General features: G+C 44.6%; 1 long non-coding RNA gene across 2 annotated transcripts; it reads left to right on the top strand.

The window, feature by feature from the left end:
- The first annotated feature begins 790 nt into the window (after positions 1-790).
- On the top strand, positions 791-16422 carry LOC142906485 (uncharacterized). 2 transcript variants are annotated; one of them, XR_012930326.1, is made up of 3 exons: positions 791-1905; positions 13295-13450; positions 15616-16422. It is a non-coding gene; the product is annotated as an uncharacterized LOC142906485 (long non-coding RNA). The 2 variants fall into 2 exon arrangements; XR_012930325.1 differs by having other exon boundaries at positions 791-1959.
- The last annotated feature ends 4257 nt before the right edge of the window (positions 16423-20679 follow it).

Raw genomic sequence — 20679 nt, 5'->3', positions numbered from 1 at the left:
AAAGACTCAATAAACTAAGTCCCGAATGTTCGGGAGAACTGCGTATCTCCTTTAATTTCTGGTTACATTGGGAAACCAGTTATAATTTACTGAAACATATGTACATTTTACAAGGCAACCGCTTTCCCTGCTTGCTAGAGATAACTGAAAGTGGCCACGGCTGCATCTCAAACATAAATGGATGCAGAGTTCTCCTTAAAAGCGACATCCGCAGCAAGGGCTTTGAGGCAGCCACCCTAACAGTGTCTACATCATGGAACCTCATTTGCCAGTAACAAAATATGATAATAGGGGAAAAACCTATTATCACCCGAACAGTGGTTTGACGTAACTCCGTGGATGTAATGTAGGCACAGAGGTGGCCACCGAATATATCCCATTCCTTGCGATGTCTGTATCACACGGTGGATGATGATTATATACAATGACTGCGTAAACTAAACATGTATTAGTTCCATTGACGTTGGAGGAGCGATACATAGTTCATAGTTCATTTATTTGGTATAGCCCTGTGAGCCATTCGGCTCTTGAATCGGGTGCAACCGCAACAAACAAAAACATGAACAAGAAAACATCTTAAAGTGATTATGTGAGTGTGCAAACAGAAAATCCAGGAAAAAGAAAACAGTTGTATCAGTCGACTGATGGCCCCCTGCTATTGGCTGCACGGTGCTGCTAGCGTGGTCAAGGTGCGCTGGGTATTTATAATAACGCCACCGGTGTTGACAGCGTTCTTAAGAACAGGCTGAGCGCTGCACGGTGAGTCTCGTCCCCTCGTCTGTAATGGTTTATTATGATCGTCATCAGCAGGGGTATTTATCGATAGGTTGTCGCATTATTGGTTGTGGCTCACTGAATGGAAATAGCGATGTGTTAATGAATACCCACATTTCAGGTTTATTCATTTCAGCAGTAAGGGCCCAATAAGTTGTCAGGCTCTATTTCACGTGCGTACTGCATTCGATTTAAATGCCCATACGGTCAGTGTTACGAAATTTGTTACGGTTCAACAAAAAGGGAATAATTGTTCAACTCATTATTATTAAGAAATATAGCAGATAACACTGTAAAAAATACTGTATAGTAAATAAACATTATATAAAGTAATATACATGGAAAAAAAACTATTTTTTATTCATTTACCTTGAGTTCTAGTGCCAGCTTGTAGTCGGAAGGGGGGAAATGAGTCACCATAATTGCACACACATGGGGCACGAGCGCTAACAGACACACACACAAAGACACATGGGGGCACACACACACACGAAGACACACACAGACCCCAACTATCCTCCGTATGGCCTTAATAGGCTGTTGGGGCAAGTGCTGTTAGCGACCACGGCACACGAGGGGGTGAGTGGCCAACACCATGTCCGGCCGCCTTTGTCTCCCCAGTGGTGATGTTTACACACCACACAAGGTACTGGTGTTGGCCGTGAGCAAGAATCAAACTCGGGTTGCCGCTTTCGAAGTGCAACGCAGCGCTAACCACTAAAATACCGCTTCCCACACGCACTTACACACACACACGTTCACACACAGACACTCACTCCCAGCCCGAGGCCGAGTCATTACATCTCGCGGATTGCTCCTTTGAACAAAATGAATTTTGCGGTTCTATTGGCAATTGCGAGTTTGCCTTTGAAGCCAATGTCATTTGAAACATATACATATTTCATGGAAGCTGGTTCGTAAGTAAATGCGGTCGTAAGTCGAGAACTGTCTGTATTCAGTATTGAGGTGTAATATTAAGTTATGTCGTTTATCCGTGCGTGCATTTTACGCTGTTCCGGACCGTTTTCCTGATGGCCGCGTTCCGTATCCTCGCCACTCCCTCTTCACGCCAAGTCGCGGAGTTCAAGCGACCCTTCCACCACGAGATCGTGCAGGACAGGAGGAGCCGAGGTTAGAAGGTCCACTCCTGTGGCTCGACTGTTCACGGTTGACCGCGAGATTCCTGTAAGCATCGTAACTGTACTGCTCGCGATGATGCTGCCTCCAAAAACAACACGCGGCCCCACTTTGTCTCCATCTCGTCCCCCAAGCGGCCTGTTGCAGGTCCCAGGCACGCGGTGTTCCCAGCCTCCAGTAAAGAGGAGGCAGTGAGATTCAGTCGCGCCATTTTCTTCCTGTAGTGTACTCTACCCTACAGGGAAATATCTGCAGTGTTGTACACTACATTCATTGTTTCATTGTATAAATTTACCGTACAAGTTTTATATATATCACTAGATAATATTGATTATAGTTTACATTTAAAATACATCCTGTTTATCGATTGTGCTAATGCAGGATAATATAAAACAAAAGGAGGGAGTGTGGTATTACAAAGCATGAACCAATCCTGAATTTTCCCATTTGCCTAGGATTTTGTGGATTGCGTATTTGTCGATTGCGACTATTTTCAAGAACGTAACTCCAGCGATAAGCAATGGGTTGATGTATAATTGTCAAGAAAGGGTGCCAAAAGGTAGATATTTTATAGCATCACTAGCAGGAAGTACCCGGCGTTGCCTAGGTCTTAATAATATTTCAAAACTACTCTTAAAAATTTAACAGCAGTGCGTACTGACTGTAGTGGCACCTGCTATTACAGCAGTGCATACTGTGGTGGTACCTGCTTTCACTGCAACAATGCATACTGTGTTGATAGCTGCTATGATTACAGCAGTGCATACCGACTGTGGTGGTACCTATGATTACAGCAGTGCATACTGACTGCGGTGGTACCTGCTATGATTACAGCAGTGCATACTGACTGTGATGGTACCTGCTATGATTACAGCAGTGCATACCGACTGTGGTGGTACCTATGATTACAGCAGTGCATACTGACTGCGGTGGTACCTGCTATGATTACAGCAGTGCATACTGACTGTGATGGTACCTGCTATGATTACAGCAGTGCATACTGTGGTGGTACCTGCTTTCACTGCAACAATGCATACTGTGTTGATAGCTGCTATGATTACAGCAGTGCATACCGACTGTGGTGGTACCTATGATTACAGCAGTGCATACTGACTGCGGTGGTACCTGCTATGATTACAGCAGTGCATACTGACTGTGATGGTACCTGCTATGATTACAGCAGTGCATACCGACTGTGGTGGTACCTATGATTACAGCAGTGCATACTGACTGCGGTGGTACCTGCTATGATTACAGCAGTGCATACTGACTGTGATGGTACCTGCTATGATTACAGCAGTGCATAGCGACTGTGGTGGTGCCTGCTATCACTACAGTAGTTAATGCTGACCCTATAGCAGTATTTATTGACTCTATAGTACAAAGTACTCACCTGACATAGTGGCATGGTGAGGCCTAGTCCCGTGCAGTGGTAGATGCTATGATTACAGCAGTGCATACTGACTGTGGTGGTACCTGCTATGATTAGAGCAGTGCATACTGATTGTGGTGGTACCTGCTACATCTAGCGACTGAATAGTAGTAATAACTGCACGCATCGAAGTGGGGGAGACATCACACAGTGAAGAATTTAGCTGAGCGTTTAGTATATTTTTATAGCATTTTTAACGCGAAAGAAAATGCCCCCCCCCCCACCAAAGGCACATGACTTGGTATGGTTGTGCGCGCATGATAAATAAAATGTCTACTGCCTAGAGTGCTAGCATCTAGCGACTGTAGATATTAGTAACTGCATGCATCGGGGTGGGGGGGACATGACACAGTGAAGAATTTACGTCAGCGTTTAGTGTATTTTTAGCATTTTTAATGCTGTATTTTTATAGCATTTTTAACGCGAAAGAAAATGTCCCCCTCACTCCCACTGAAGGCGCGCGACTTCGCATGGGCCGTTCCCCCCACCAAAGGAGCGTGAGTTGGTATGGTCGTGCACGCGTCATAAATAAATAAATAATAGTGAAACGCACAAAAATCGCACTAAATCGCTAATTAAACTAATTTAAAGTTGACGGATGTAAAAAAAGGAATAGCGCTTGCTGACCGCGGGGTTTACGGCGTGGTGCCTGGCTATTCCTTTTTTAATGTAAACCCCACCGTGGAGAGCCAAGCGTGCGACCACACATAAACCCACAAACCCTCATTTTTTTACTTTTACAGTGAGGGAAAAAGTATTTGATCCCCTGCTGATTTTGTACGTTTATCCACTGACAAAGAAATGATCAGTCTATAATTTTAATGGTAGGTTTATTTGAACAGTGAGAGACAGAATAACAACAACAAAATCCAGTAAAACGCATGTCAAAAATGTTATAAATTGATTTGCATTTTAATGAGGGAAATAAGTATTGACCCCTCTGCAAAACATGACTTAGTACTTGGTGGCAAAACCCTTGTTGGCAATCACAGAGGTCCGACGTTTCTTGTAGTCGACTGACACACACACACATCTGGCGTTGCCCGTGCAAAAAAGAGACACACACATCGACTTACACCTAAACGCACACACACATCGACTGACACATCGACTTACACAGAAATCCCCGATGATGCCACAGCTAGAGCAGTTTTCTCTCTCTGGCGAGGCTTAGCGAGGAGCAGTTTGAAAACAAAAGTCTTCCCAGTACTGGCAGGTGCATAAATGCAAAAAAAGACTCGATTTGTAGTTTCAATGCCTTCCAAGATTTTCGTGTAGGCTTCTATTTGTGCATCCATCAGCTTAGGTTCATTTCCCTAGATAAATGTAAGAAGCTGTAAAGCATAATAGCATATTTAATGTGGGATATCTTGAGCAAGGGCATGCAGGTAGTCCCTGTAGGGCGTTGGTAGTCCCATATACGTGAGGTATTTCCACCAATGGAGTGCAGTTTGTCCTGAAGGAGGATGAGGGCCTGGTTGAAGATGACATCAGAAAAGTTGACGTCGAGGTTTGTATTTTGTCATTGAGCTCCGTGGAGGATGTCCTCACTCATGCCCTCTTTGTGTTTTTGCCAGAGTCCCATGGGGTTAGATGGGCTGCAAACTTGAAGATTTATGCAGAAGAGCAATGTACGTTGGAAAGGGGACTGCCCAACATAAGCTTCTGTCATAGCTTTATGAAGATGGTGATCATACACAAGAATTGCACGAAGATTGCAAGCTTCCCTGTATGTTTGACAGCCAACTCCTTCCACTGTTGAGAGGTCTTGGAAAGATTACTGCCCTTTGGCAACATGGATCAGCAGCACGTCGCTAAAATTTTGTTTTAGCAGTCCATGTATAGTAGGAGGGAACTTAATGGTAGAGCAGGTTGGCAGCTAATGGGTCACGGGCACAAAACAAATAACGCCATAAGGGTGGTATGTTGTGGAGCCTGGGGCTGTTGTTGGGCATTCCCTTTCGTAACGTAGATGCGTTGACCATTTAGGAGGTGAAGTGGCAAATGGACGACTGTTGGGAAACGGTCATGGATGGGGAAGCCAATAATTCAGCAAATGGCCTCATTGTTGCTGATGTAAGTTCCTTGGAAAAAAAGTTTGAGCTCATGCACACTTTGTCCCTCTATTTTGTCAGGCGAAGACAGGCATGTGTTGATGTATTGGCAAACATATTTGATGACTTATTTTAGAATAGCAGAAATTCACATTAAAGTGGGCCTGGAAGATCTTGCACAGGAGAGGGCAGTAGGGAACGAGCCACCAGTTGTGAATCTTAATTAGCAAGTTAGTGGGAGGTGGTGAACGTTGTTTGAAATCCATAATGCTCAGTATTTCTGTGACGATATAGAGGATAGCCATCATGGGCCGACTGAGTGTCTTTCAAGTAGTTTCATGGATACTACTTGGTACACCTGTGGTCTTGCATACATGGCGCATTTGGATAGAACGGTCCACATGGGCCATGGACCATTTGGTTGCAGGCGAGGTATAAAAAGGGCAGGGTCTTGATGGGGGTGAGGTAGTTCAGCACTGATAAATATATGAATGTGACTTGCATGAATTGTTTCCCTCATGCATAGGGAAATGTGAGCATGAGGAAGACGACGTTTTAGGCACCCAATGGTGTGCAAGTTACTGTTTGACTATTCAAAGACGCCGCCTTCATTGGTCGTAATAAGCATCATGAGGTCATAAACTTTGAGATTTAAGACCTTCGCTAAGATGTCATGTCTGTCTGGTGGCTTTTGGTTTGGATAAAGGTAAACCTGGATCTCCTTTCATTTGGGATTGCAAGTGAAGGTGATGAAGAGATGGGGCGTGGCATATTGCCTGATGTACGTCATGGCATCCTGAGTCTTCTCAAGCATGTATCTTGGTGGAGCTGTGAAGGATGAAGGCAAAATAACTAATCAGCCCAAATTGTGACCGTTTGCATCTCCTTCGGCATTGATGGCGTCCCAGAGATGAGCATACTGTTCACACGCAGGCGATTTTGACTCAGTTGAATGCAAAGAAGGCGCTCACTCTCAATGTTGGCATACTCATGGACAACATACTGGTGAAAGATGTTGGCGCACAATAATATGTGGTTTCCTCCTCTGTCCATGATCACGAAGGAATAGAAGTTTATTTAGAGGAGACAGTTTAGTGAGGATGTCTTTGTCCTGCAGCGTTGTAATTGGAGGAATCTTGACGTGGTACCCATCTTGGCCTTGCTACAGGAAAATGTGTTTTTGTAGGGCATCGTATGCTCTGTTAGTGGAAATCGTGCGATGGTGTTTTCTTGGTATGGAAGAACAATGTCTCTCTCACAATGTTCCTCACCCACCGTAAGAAAGCAAGGTCAACAATAATATTTGGGGCATTGGACCTCCCTGCGTGCTCCCCGCTTTTGTGAAAAGTAAAGGTGCGGTAAGGCAAAATTGAAATGGGTGATCGTCCCACCAATGTAACAAAACGAAATACGAAATCCAATGGGATGTAGCTAAGAAAGTCCTACGTATTTAGCACTATAACATATTAATCAACTTCGCAGTACTACGTATCAGTAAATAGTGTGACGGGAGCAATCGAAACAATAGAAATGCATTGAAGAAATAAGCTGTAATAAGTGTAAATTAAAGCGCAGCAGTACGCACAGGTAAGTTGAGAAGCAGGCTACATTTTGATTTAAAACTTTTGTGACTGCAGTAATTCATATTCTTAGCTCTTTCGGTAAAGTCACGTTGAAGGGAAACAATAAAATAATAAAAAATATATAAAACAATAAAAATTCTCTCGACGACCGTTTGTGTTATGGTCGAAACGTCGTGAGAAGTTTTATTGTTTTATATATATTTTATTATTTTATTGTTTCCCTTCAACGTGACTTTACCGAAAGAGCTAAGAATAAGCAGGCTACAGTCTAGATTATAGACTGCCAGTACGCCGACTGAATGACATAAGCATTGTTACAGTCGACATAAAAAGCTGGCAAAACGGGCAGCAGCTGAAAAGCAGAAAACAGTGGACATGAAAGCTTGGCAGTACACTGAGTGAGGTAAAGAAGCAGGCAACAGATAATATACTGGCATACACTCATAATGGGCAAAAGCAAAATGAACAGTGTAGATAATAGAGTGGCAGTGCACTGCCGTTAATGAAATCAGCAGGCAGTAGGCCACAGCACAGACTGGCAGTACACCGTCGCAGCACACAAACAATGGTAATATTAGACAACGTTTTAGTTTCATAATAGTAAACAATAAAGCAGAGTTGTTATCTGCACACAAACATAATGTTAGTAATATTTGTATACTTATTTGTTGAATAAAAGTAAACAATAAACCTGAGTTGTTGGCGAAAGATTAAATCAAATTGTACTCTACATTGGCGTGGTGACGCCTAGTCCTGTGCAGAGCCTGTTGCCTCGCTTAGATTGGCAAGCCAGAGGAGGTGAGACATTGGCAGGCTGCGGGCTGGGCCGCTACCCCCCCCACCAACCCCCACCATCCCCCCGCCCGAGCCATAATAATACTATGTAAGCACTTTAATAATATTAATATCTAAGGACTTCATAGCAGTATTGTGTTGGGGGGGGCGCAAAGAGGACATGAGACTGTGAAGAAAACTCCGCAGCATGATGTGTATATTTATTGCATGTTAAACGAGTACAAAAATGTCCCCCGTAAGCTCGACCGAACGCATCACTTGGCAGGGTCTGCCCCCCCCCAGGCAATTGTCGTCAGTTGGTACGGTCGATGTTGCGCAATAAGTAAATAAATAAAATAAGAATGTCACAAATTGGTTAATTAAACGACTTTAAAGTTTACGGATGAGAAAACGGAATAGCCTATTCCTACCGCGGGGCTTAGGGCGTGCTGTCTGGCAATTTTTTTTTGACATAAAGCCCACCGTTCGAGAGCCAAATCCCTCGCAAACGCACGTGGAGACTTTTATATGTAAGGAAGACTAGTGGGAAGTACCCGGCGTTGCCCGGGCGAAAAAGGCAGACACACACATGGACTTACACACAGAAATCGACCCACACGCAGAAATCGACCCACACACATAGAAACACATCGACTTAAACGCACACACACATATGGTTAAACCCAGGATGGATCGTAGGCAGGCTAGCCTAAATGTTTCCAACCGGCGAAGATGATCCATTAGGTGGGTGAACGTTTCGCAAGTGTAGAGAAGGTAGGGAATTACCGTGGCCGAGAAGACCTGGAGCTTCATGCGGAGTGAGAGACCAGGTAGCTTCCACACAGCTTAATGTAGCCGATGAAAAGATAATGGCGCTCGACTGATTTGGAGTGAGACCTCTGGTGTTAAACCGGAGCTGGTCATGAGCACACTGGCCAGGTATGGGAATGGGAATCTCTCCAATCTCTCCACAACTGCCGCATCAGCAATTGTGAGTTGTGGGGGTGGATTGTCCGATGGTACAAAATGCCCAGCCATGTGCTTAGATTTGATGGGGCTGATGGTAAGGTCCCACCTCTTAGTGCTAAGCTCCAGGTTCAGCAGCAGTGCCTCCAAGTCATCCTCTGAGTGAGCAGCATTCACCAAAGCATCGGCATGGTTGATCAATAGGGAGCCATCCCTTGACCGTACCCGGGCATCGATCAGCCTCCCATTGTATATGTACCATATGGTAATTCCTCCGGTATAGCCAGTGAAGTCTTCACGAACTACGTGGTCAAAATATATGTTAAATAATGTGGGAGCCAGAGGACATCCCTGTCGCACCCCAAGGTGTAGAGGGAATGGCTCTGACTGACGGCCACGTAGTTTGACGCGGGGCCGCTCACCATCATGAAGGTCCTTAAGGATCGTGAGCAAAGGGTGAGGGACTCCGAAAGTATGAAGAACAACCCAGGACTCCGAAAGTATGAAGAACAACCCAGAGGCCAGGCCTACTGTTGGTATCAAGTCCGGCAAAACAACCCCCTACCTCCTCGCGGTATCGGACGGGCAACTCTGTCGTGGACAGTGCTGTGGGGGGAGGGCCAATTCAGATTGGCTCCTCCCCTCATGGCATCTGTGTCCACCACAGTGGCTAAACGCATAGACTTCCACTTTAGATACACACACATGGAGATACACACATATATAGATGTAGACACATACAGCGACACACACACACATCGAATCACACACAGATATACGTTTACTCACAGACAGATTGACATAAAGACATATATGTACTTACACACACACATGTCGACTAAGACACACACACATGGACTTACACACACATACATAGACTGACACACACATTGCCCTACACACACATACGCATATGGACTGTGTCACACAGACATCTACTTTAGATACACACACATGGATTAACACACACATATTGACTCACACACACGCATTGACTTACACACACACATCGACTGACACACACACATGTATGGACTTACACACACGTGGACTAACAAACACGCATATGGACTGACACACACACATCGACGTACACATACACACATCGACTGACACACATAGACACACAAACGCACATTGACTTACACACTCAGATGGAGCCATACACACACATCGACTAACAACAACAACCGCCATTCGCCACTAAGTGGCGGTGACGTCACCACGACGCTTGTGCCAGGCCATGTGCACCTTGAGGCCACGTGAAGTGTTGAACGCCTGTGGGCAGGAGGTCACGGGGCAGACCCAAGTGCCACGGGTCGACTGACTAAGATGATTGTGATGACTGGCTGATGCACCACCTGTGCCCCCTACTGTGCCAACCTGCTGTGCTTTAGCCACCCGGCGCTCCGCTCATTGTTGTAAGCGTCGCTCCTCCTCCCTCCGTTGTTGTTGGAGGGCGACTACCTCCAACTGCCCAGTGGCGTCCTTCACGAGCCTCCTCCACAGAGGCCGATCTTGACACCGCTGATACCAGTCATCGGCAAGTCCACTCAGTTCCACGTCCTCCTGTACCACATCACTCCATCTCTTCTCTAGCCCGTGCCGCACCTGTTTAGCCCCCTCGATCCGGCCGAACAAAAGCTGTTCAGCATGCGGTGATTGGGCATGCGGGCTACATGACCCAGCCACCGCAGCCTTGCCTGCCGGAGGAGCTCACCGATGGAACTTTGCCCAGATCTTTCAAGGATTTGTGAGCTCCTCACACAATCCAACCTGGTTAAACCCAGGATGGATCGTAGGCAGGCTAGCCTAAACGTTTCTAACCGGCGAAGATGTTCCATTAGGGGGTCCATGTTTTGCAAGCATAGAGAAGGGAGGGAATGATCACCGTTTTTTTCCCTAATGATGGTAATAGGTGTTGCGCTGCAGGTTACTTTTTTGATGGAGTTAAGTAGAGATTTGTGATCGCGGGCCACTGAGGCAGACTCCATCTCCTCAGCAACCCGTGACCACCACCCATCCTTGCAGCGCCTTACGGCTCTCCGAACCTCCGAGCGACGGCTGCGGTAAGCCTCGTCATTCTCTGACGTGGGATTCTTTAGCCGATGACAGTGGGCCTGTCGTTTTTTCTCAACTATCCTGAATACCTCCTCTGTCAGCCAGGGTCTCTGGGGAGGTCTGGACCGCGTACCCAAAGCAGCCAATGCAGCTGCATGAGTGACAGTCCTAAACCTCGCCCATTTACCCTCGACATCAGGAGTGGGGGACGATGCCAACCCCAGCCGCAGGCGATGATGAAATTCTCGCTTGAAACTTTCATCAGATAACTGAGACCAGGCCACTTTAGGTTGGAATGGAGTCCTGGGTGTACATCCACCACCGGAGCGGAAGAATGGCAGGCGCATCTTACAGATGACAAGTCGATGGTCAGGGGGCAGATCCGCTCCACGGTAGGTCCTGGTGTCAAGGACATGGGCTCGCATCTGCTGGTCCGTCACTATGTAGTCCAGCAGATGTTCTTGCTTGGACCCGGCATGCATCCATGATGTTGTGTGGATGCGCTGATGCCGGAACAGCGTATTGGTAATTACAAGCCCATGGGCTGCACAAAAATCTAGCAGCCTCCTACCGTTGTTATTGAGCTGATCTGGCCCATGCCCTCCAATCACTCCAGACCAGGTGCCAGCATCATGACCAACTCGGGCATTGAAGTTACCCAACAAGATGACTCTATCCCGAGGGGCCACTTTAGCCAGCACCTGTGAAAGGAGGTCATAGAAGGCATGTGACTCATCGGCTTTGCCTGCATCCCTCCACGGATGTTCATCTTCGGTGGGGGCATAAGTAACCACGACCACCACTCCTCGCCTCCGATTGATGGGAAGGCGAGCCCAAAGTAGCCTGGGGCTTACAGCTTCCCACACCTCACCTCCACGCTCCCACGCCCCCTTCATTCTTTTGTTCAAAAGAAGAGCCACACCCTGTTGTTTGGCAGTCTGCTGCCCCTAGTAGAGGACTGTCCACCCCTCATGGTGGCAGGAGCCAGAACCGGTCCACCGGACCTCCTGAATGCCACAGAGATCCAGGCGGTACCGGTCCAGCTCCTGACAGAGGAGTGGCAGCCTCTCCTCCGCAGTGAGCGTTCGAACATTCCACGTGGCCACACGAAGTGGCTAACACGCACACATGGACTCGCACACACACACACATCGACGTGCACAGCAATCCCTGATGATGGCACAGCTATCAGTATCACAGTACTACGTTTGAGTAAATAGCGTGACATGAGCAATCGAAACAATAGAAATGCATTGAAGAAATAAGCAGAAATAAGTGTAAATTAAAGAGCAGCAGTATGCACAGGTAAGTTGAGAAGCACGCTACAGTCTAGATTATAGACTGCCAGTACGCCGACTCAATCACATAAGCATTGCTGCAGTCGACATGAAAAGCTGGCAATACGGGCATCAGCTGAAAAAGCAGAATACAGTTAACATGAAAGGCTGGCAGTACACTGATTGAGGTAAAGAAGCAGGCAACAGATTATAGACTGGCATACACTGAGAATGGTCAAAAGGAAAATTATCAGTGTAGATAATAGAGTGGCAGTGCCTTGACGTTAAATAATCAGCAGGCAGCAGGCCACATGACAGACTGCCAGTAGACGGTCGCAGCGTGATAAAAGCACAGCTAAGAATGGGAATATTTAGCAACCTAATAATGAACAAGTAGTTTTGTGCACACAAAAAAATATCATTGTAATATCTGGCAATGTATTTGTTTCATGATAGTAAACAATGAACCTGAGTTCTTAGCGTAAGAAGCAAGGACATTTGTACTTTCCAGAGGCTTGGTCAGGCCTAGGCCCGTGAGGAGCCCCCGTCCTGGCCTACATTGCCAAGGCAGGGGAGGTAGCACGTTGGCAAGCAGGGCCACTACCCCCACCCCCATCCCCCCACCCGTGCAAGAATAATGTTATCTAAGAACTATAATATTATTATCTACGGACTCTGTAGTAGAAACTGGACGCATCGTGTTGGGGGTGGGGGGGGGGCGAAGAGGACATCAGATGTGGTGAAAACTCCGCAGCGCGATGTGTATATTTATTGCATGTTAAATGCGTAAAATTAAATGTCCCCCGTGAGCTGGACCGAAGGCGCATCACTTGGCAGGGTCCGCCCGCCCAGGCAATTGTCGTCAGTTGGTACGGTCGATGTCGCGCAATAAGTAAATAATGAAAAAAAGAATGCCACAAATATGTTAATTAAACCACTTTAAAGTTTACGGATGAGAAAACGGAATAGCCTATTCCCACCGCGTTGCTTAGGGCGTGCTGCCTGGCAAAAAATTTTGGCCGTAAACGCCACCGTCCAAGAGCCAAATCCCCCGCATTCGCGAGCACGCGGAGACTTTTATATATAAGAAAGATATGTAGGCAACCGTGCTAATTGGAGGTTCAAGATAAACCCGTATCTCTGAGTGTATAGGAGTGTTTTAACATCGTTGAAGTATTAATCGTTATATTGGTAACATGCAATGTTTTACCCCCCAACGTTCTGTGCTGAGCGTAGGAGACGCGAGCGTTCCGCAATGTCGGCTCAAGAACCCGCAAAGAAAGCCGTCGTCAAGGGCTGCACAGTTGAAACGGTTTTGGCGGGGTTGCAATCGACGGTCAAGGTTGCTTTAGAAATATGCAACGAATCGAACTACACACTTAGGAAAAAGATGTGAGTCTGGCTTTTATTACATGTGCTTGGTCCATTCGTCACTCTTTTTCAGTGTCAAATATGTGTACTCCATAGTATCCTCTGTTTTCCATAATGCAGGTGTTTTTTGGGGTTAGATCGCGTAAATATATAAATGTGTCGTTAAATCTGCCACCACCCGACACAGCCAATTAGTAAGGTTAAGTTACGTAAACAGAACATGCCAATTCGTTACTAGTACAGCACACCAGTGTGTTGGAGAGTAAATCCACAACATTTACAATCTTAGTACGACGTTTAGCAGTAATTAAAACTGACATCATCAGGTACAGCCAGATTTGTGGAGAAATCCTCCTGTTTCGTTCCTTTAATAGAGGGATAGATGTGATAGCGTCACTTGTGAGCCCTTCACGTGCGAAGGCCAGAGAGGGGGGGGGGGTAATGAATCTCTATAAATTACAATGGGTATCCAGTATCGATTGGGTTATTCATATGGTAATAAACGTACATTCCTCTGTTTATAATTACACATTTTCAGATGAAGTGTTGTTAACGAGCAGCCACTTAGACTGTCACAATACAGGAAAAGTTATCTTGGTCAGAATCACCAATGGCCTTCTTTGTCGATTCAGTGTTGGTGTGAGTATATCAGACTAGATATTGCATTTCCATGTCAATTGGCCGTCTCGTTTAGTCTCACAGACTCTCGGGACAGATGTTTCCCGTGAGCACCTACCAAGGCATACTTTGTGTATGAGGGGATGTGCCCAGAACCATACCCAGCCACCTTTGGTGCACTATTGCTAATGGTTGTATACTTGTTGTCACAATTTCACATCGAATTGTGACAATTCCTCAATTTGCTGTGGGGCGGCCGGAGAGAGTTTGGGTGGGTGGGTGACTCACTCTATATCAATTATTACTTAAATTAGTTTATTCCATTCGTTGTTGCTGTGGCATTACATTTCCCACATAGAGGGGAGCGGCTTGCCGAACTTGGAAAGGTTTTTGGCAGAGAAATGTTAACTTCACAACCCAATTTTGTCGATCCTGTGGCCCTGATTGGACAGAACCACTTTAGTGCATCTCTGGTGGGTCCTATAAGTCTGTCCTGAATCTGAGTAGTGAACACCAAACACCAAAATATGTGTAACACTTCATGCCAAGCACTGGTTTATGCAGATCCATAAGAGAACCATCAAAGCCACTCGCTTTGAACGTGGCTACGTGTCTCGTTCTCAGAAATCATCTGATAGCAATCCTCAGACACGCACCACACCTGAAACCCACATAACACTTATTCTTCAGACACTAGCTACTGACTAGACGCTCACACTGTCCAGACGTTGACACTCACTAAACATCGTGCACTCACCAGACACCACTCACGTGACACCCACTCAACATTCACGACCGTCCAATCACCAGACATTCACACTCACTGTTCACCAGATATCCTGAACAAAAGAATAAATTTTAAATTGATATATCATAGCATTTTTGCAAGTCTAGTTCTGTCATTACCAATAATGATGTCACACTCACTCAGGATTGTAATTCACAGAAATGTTGGACAAATGCCTTTACCGGATAATTTTCCATACTCATGATTCATAATGATGCATGAATATTTCTCAATGCGACACTAAAATTTAAAACACAGGTTAAGATTACTATTACAGTTGTTAGTTTCTCCACGTCCGTCTCTCCTCTACTCTACCTCTGTGTTCACATCTGCTGCCTGCTTCACCTCTCTCTGCTCTCTGATGTGTTCCTCGCTTTCACTGGCTTATCTGAGTGGGATCGCTACTCAACCCCGTATGATTTGTCACCTCTGCTCTCCCACATTAGTATAACTAATTCAAGTAGTCTGTTGAAGCCAAGACCAATGTCAGGATCCATAGATCCACCAGCTATCGGCTGGTAGATTTTCAGGACCTGAATTACGCCTAAAATGGATTTGTTTCCCTCCACAAATGACATGCTGTTTTGGTATCGTGAATTTTGATAACACTTTTATGATCTGGCGACCTTAACTTGAGTCATATGACTTGATCTTTGCTAAGATTCACCGTTTACTATGCCCTCCTCATGACGAGTCGATCTTACAATCATAAACGTGTGTATGACAATAATGGCTTACATGCCATATGAAAGAACAATACTAATTATAACATATATTCTAGGGCATTCCTGGAATCCGGAGTGGATGCCTATCCACCACATGGCGAAATCAACCCTGGAGAAACGTGCGCTTGTGGCTATCGCAAGCATCAGATCGGCATGTGCGGGTGTTTTGGATTACTGAGCTATTCCATTGAGGGAAAAAACATGATCCTGAACATTATGTTCTGCAATCCACATTCTTGTGTTATTTACAATAGAGAAATGGGCATACAGTTCAAGACCGCCCACTACGACATAGTACCAGCCAAGCTCCTGGCCGAGATATACAAATCCAAAGAGTTATCAGAGGATTTTCAAAAGACGAATGCCGGACCTACCTCTGTCACAATCACTAACGATGAATTAAAACTCAAAGTGACGGGCACAATGCTAAATGACGAAGGTTCAATCATCCGTGTACATCTCACGAATATTTAGACCGTTGTCATCAGTGGCTAATACACACACAATTGAAATAGAAGAATAAGGAAAAACACCGCCCGGCATTTGGGGGATGCTTTTGGGGCATTATTTAAACGCCAATAGAAATACACTTTACTTATTTCCTATGCTATGTTAGATCAACTAGAGAGGGTGTGTTTGTGTGTTTATACATTTTACTGTATGGCGCACTGAATCCCATTGTGGATCTGTTGCGCCTTAAAATCGTACACAAAATTATAAACGTTGATAATATAATCATTGTTGTGACCACCAACACCATCGTCACTACCACCACCATCATTGCATCTGCTACATTCCACCTGAAAAATGATTTGTTTCCTAGGGTATGTGATTTGTTTGCAATAAATATCTGCATTATCGTTCTCTTTTCGATTGTCGTTTTGTCTCTGTTATGCTTTATTGTTCCATAATTCTGTCAGGGCGAATATTTGTGATAAACTTTTTCTTGAAACACACAGAGGAAGATGCTTCTAGATGTTCGAAAAATAAAAACCTTTCAAGAACTTTTCCAAGGAAATGCAAATTTGATATTGAGTGATAGTGTTTAGGAATGTGTCCATTCAATGTGGGGCTTTTTGAGGCTGTAACTGACACCGGAGGAGAATGAGGTAGTGAAAAGACGCTGGTGTAAAGCAGGTTCCCAAACTATCCCAACTCGCGACCCACCTGAGTAGCCAGACCATTGTCTGGGACCCATGCCCAGTGAGACAGGGTGTGAAGAAGAGTGGCGGCTGGTGACATCCAAGTCAGAGGAGGCACAAGTACAAACCCTCATCAGGGCAACCTTACACATTGTGCAACTCATGTTAGTGTAGTGACTAACTCGGAGACACTAAGAGTTGGAGGCACTTATTTATTAACAAGCACCATCAGGGTTAACACTTTTATAATAAGTCTGTCTATGATCAGCGACGTTACTCAGTCAGGACAGTTGGTAGGCTGCCTGACTGGTGATGCCCCGAGAAGGATGGTGAAGACGACTTTAAGAATGGTGACGACTATAAGAATGGTGAAGACTTCAGCAGCACGATGGGGATCCCACTCAATACGACAGCCACGAGGTCTCCATTTGGGGCCCCGCTTATACTGTAGCGTGGCCTGGCTCCGCCCTCGGCCACACCCCCATTCTAGAACCTACCAGCGGATCTTGGTGTGCCCCTTCTGTGACCTTCCCCCTAGATCCCCCTCTGGTGTGTAACCTGGCCTGCTGACGTCAGGGCTGCTGTAAGCCACGGATCCCCTTCACTTCTAGCAGCCAGAACTATGCTGCTACATTACTATTCTATGCCACTACAGTAGCAAGGTAGGTGTGTATAAAAGGAGTCTTCTACCTTGGCATGACGGTGTTACAGCGCAGATCACATGGTGATGGTGTTTCAGCTCACCTGCCCCATCAGTTTGAATGCATAACAGTACTTGCTGGGGCAAGTACTGTTAGCAAGCACTTACGAAGGCCGGCACGGCACACCAAGGGCTAGGTGGTCTGCATCGAACCACGTACTCACTTGAGGCTGATTTAGTAGTAGGTTTATATAATCATCACTGGTGTTGGCCGTAAGCGGGATTAGAACTCGGGTCGCCGGGTTCGTAGTACTGCGCTAACCACTGCGCCACAGTTCACACAGACAGAAGCACCTAAACACAAATGACACCGAGACATACAGACACGGGAACTGCATTGTTGTAATTTATTTCTGATTAATGTAAGTCGAGTTCTAATATTATATTTTGATTTAAAGCTTTCGTGACTGCAGTAATTCATATTCTTAGCTCTTTCGGTAAAGTCACGTTGAAGGGAAACAATAAAATAATAAAATATATATAAAACAACACACCTGATGACGACCGTTTGTGTTATGGTCGAAACGTCGTGAGAATTTTTATTGTTTTATATATATTTTATTATTTTATTGTTTCCATTCAACGTGACTTTACCGAAAGAGCTAAGAATATTCTAATATTATGTTTCGTCTTTTTATTTTACACATCAAAGATATGTAGGGTCATTATTTCACGATTGGTTACTTAACTAATCGTAAGAAATTTGCATTTATTTCAAAAATTTTCCCCAATGACACTGGCCTATTTTCAATAAACAACAATAATATGTGTTTTCAAAATTTTCTTGCTGTGATTTTCACACCTGATGATGAGTGCTTGTGTTGCAGTCGAAACGTCGTGAGAATTTTAATGTTTTATATTTTTATTATTTTATTGTTTCCCTTCTACGTGACTTTACCGAAAGAACCACGAATATGAATCCCTGCAGTCACGAAATCTTTAAATCAAAACAATAATATGACTTAATTCTAGATTTGAACTTTTCGTGACTACAAGGATCCATATTCTTTGGTTCTTTCGGAAAAGTCACGTTGTGGTTATGATTGTGGTTATACTGTGACTTCATTATTTGGCTATATAATAATTATTCAGCTGTTGCTCTTAATTATAGATTTAATGTTGGTGGTATTAACATTGTTGTTTTTGATATGTACTACAGTAAATGTTGATCCTATTGTTTTTGATGTTGATATGAACAAGAATTGTTGTTGATGTGATATGAACAATGATTGTGATGTGGATATTGCATGATTGTTAATGTTAATATGTAATAACGTTGTTGGTGTAGATTTTGACATGTCATATTATTATTCTTTGGTTCTTTCGGTATAGTCACGGAGGTAAAAATAAAATAAAACAAAAATGAAAACAACTAAATTAAATCACAACGTTTCAGAGGCAACACAAGCTTCCGTCATCAGGTGGAATTGTCACAGCAAAATTACTGTAGTGAGTAGAGAGAGCTATTTGTGACAGGCAATTATATAGGGTAAGACGAGGGAAGGAGCCAGAGAGGACGGATCCAGGGTGGCCAGTTCAATTCTGATAAATAACTAGTAGCATAGTGCGCCTTACCTATTAAGATCAAAAAGAGTTTTGTTTATTTATGTGATTTGCTCCTATAGTTTAAGTTTGTGATATCAGTTACAGCCTCGTACTGACCCACCACTACTGGACATCTGTGAAAAAGTGCTTCTTGGATTTCTCGAAATAAATAAAGATTTGGATTCGGATTCATCCGTGAAACGGTCAGAAAACTTAAAGTCACTGAGAAAACTCTGCGACTCAGTATAGAGTTAGAAGAGATGGGTGAGAAAAAAAGCGGCATACCACTGAGAAGTAGTCTACATACCAATGGTTGTACACGTAGCACAGTTTGGAAAATCTTGACCTCGGGACGCAATTCCAGATTCACAAATATGAAGGAGGTAGCATCATCGGAGCGACACACCACTCCTCTTATCCTGACGCGTTTGTCTGGCTGAACTACCTCAATGTAACATGAAAGTGATTGTTCCACATCAGCAATACAAAGAAGAAGAACGTGTGAATTATTAATGACCAACACGATCGATGTAAGTCTGTGTCATGGCATGGATCGCATGTTTTTATCAATCGCCTTGTGATATCAAATGATTCAGAACGATGAGCAAGGCATGCATCTGGCCGTTTATGCCACACATGCAATCATGCGATTACCACATCGTGTTTGTTTAAGGCAGAGCCGGTTTTGTGCATAGGAAAGAATGTGTTGTAAAGTGCGTGCCACAACAAGCAGCACAGGGGAACTTTGTATTTTGTGCCTATGAATAGGCGTGCGTATGAGTGTTTGTGCAAGAAGGCAGAGTTTTGGTAGCGGTTAGCACGCTGTGCTTCGAAAACAGTAACCCCAGTTTCAATTCCTGCTCACGGCCAACACCAGCGATGATTATCTGAACCGGTCCTGGGCCTCCCCTCGGTCGACTTAGCCTCAAAATAAGTACATCGTCTCTCGGAAGACAAAGGCGGCCGGGCGTGGTGCTGGCCACCCATCACCTCGTGTGCCTTCACTGGTGCTCGCTAAAATCACTTGACCCAGCAGTTTATTCAGGCTAAAGGGACATTTTTTTGTCTTTGTGCAAGTGTGTGAATGAGTTCGTGCACGTTTTGCTTCTGAATGTTTTCAATCGTCGATGCTGGCCATAGGCTCAAAGGTCGAGGACGTCAAAGAGCGAACAACAAACAGAACTATTAAAAGGTATATTCTATCATGTGTAATATGTATCCGGCCTTGCTCAACGTTATACGAACTTGGGTAAAGATTATACGACGATGGGATGAAATTCAAAAGTCGGTCAGTGCGATGAAACAAGCAGGGAGAAAAATACGTTTTGTGTCTGCAGTGTGGTGGCGCAAACAGTCATGGATTAGACAAATCAATCGATGTGGTAGCCTGTCCTCAACATGGCGAGTGAAGCAATTATTGAAACTGCTGAGAACAGTTAACGGTGTACTCCTATGAGACTAACTGCCATTTCGCGAGTGACGAGAGTTAATCAAATTTTGATTTAAAGCTTTCGTGACTGCAGTAATTCATATTCTTAGTTTTTTCGGTAAAGTCACGTTGAAGAGAAACAACAAAATAACAAAATATATATAAAACAATAAAAATTTCTTAAAGTTATGTGAAAACCCTCCCCGTAGAGGCGATTAAATTTTGATTTAAAGCTTTCGTGACTGCAGTAATTCATATTCTTAGTTTTTTCGGTAAAGTCACGTTGAAGAGAAACAACAAAATA

Source organism: Petromyzon marinus, chromosome 66 (assembly GCF_048934315.1).
Source record: "Petromyzon marinus isolate PM22_M1 ecotype Great Lakes invasive population chromosome 66, UKy_Petmar_22M1.pri1.0, whole genome shotgun sequence".
NCBI lineage: Eukaryota > Metazoa > Chordata > Hyperoartia > Petromyzontiformes > Petromyzontidae > Petromyzon > Petromyzon marinus.
The sequence above is the reverse complement of the archived record's forward strand: the minus strand, read 5'-3'. Positions and strand labels throughout refer to the sequence as shown.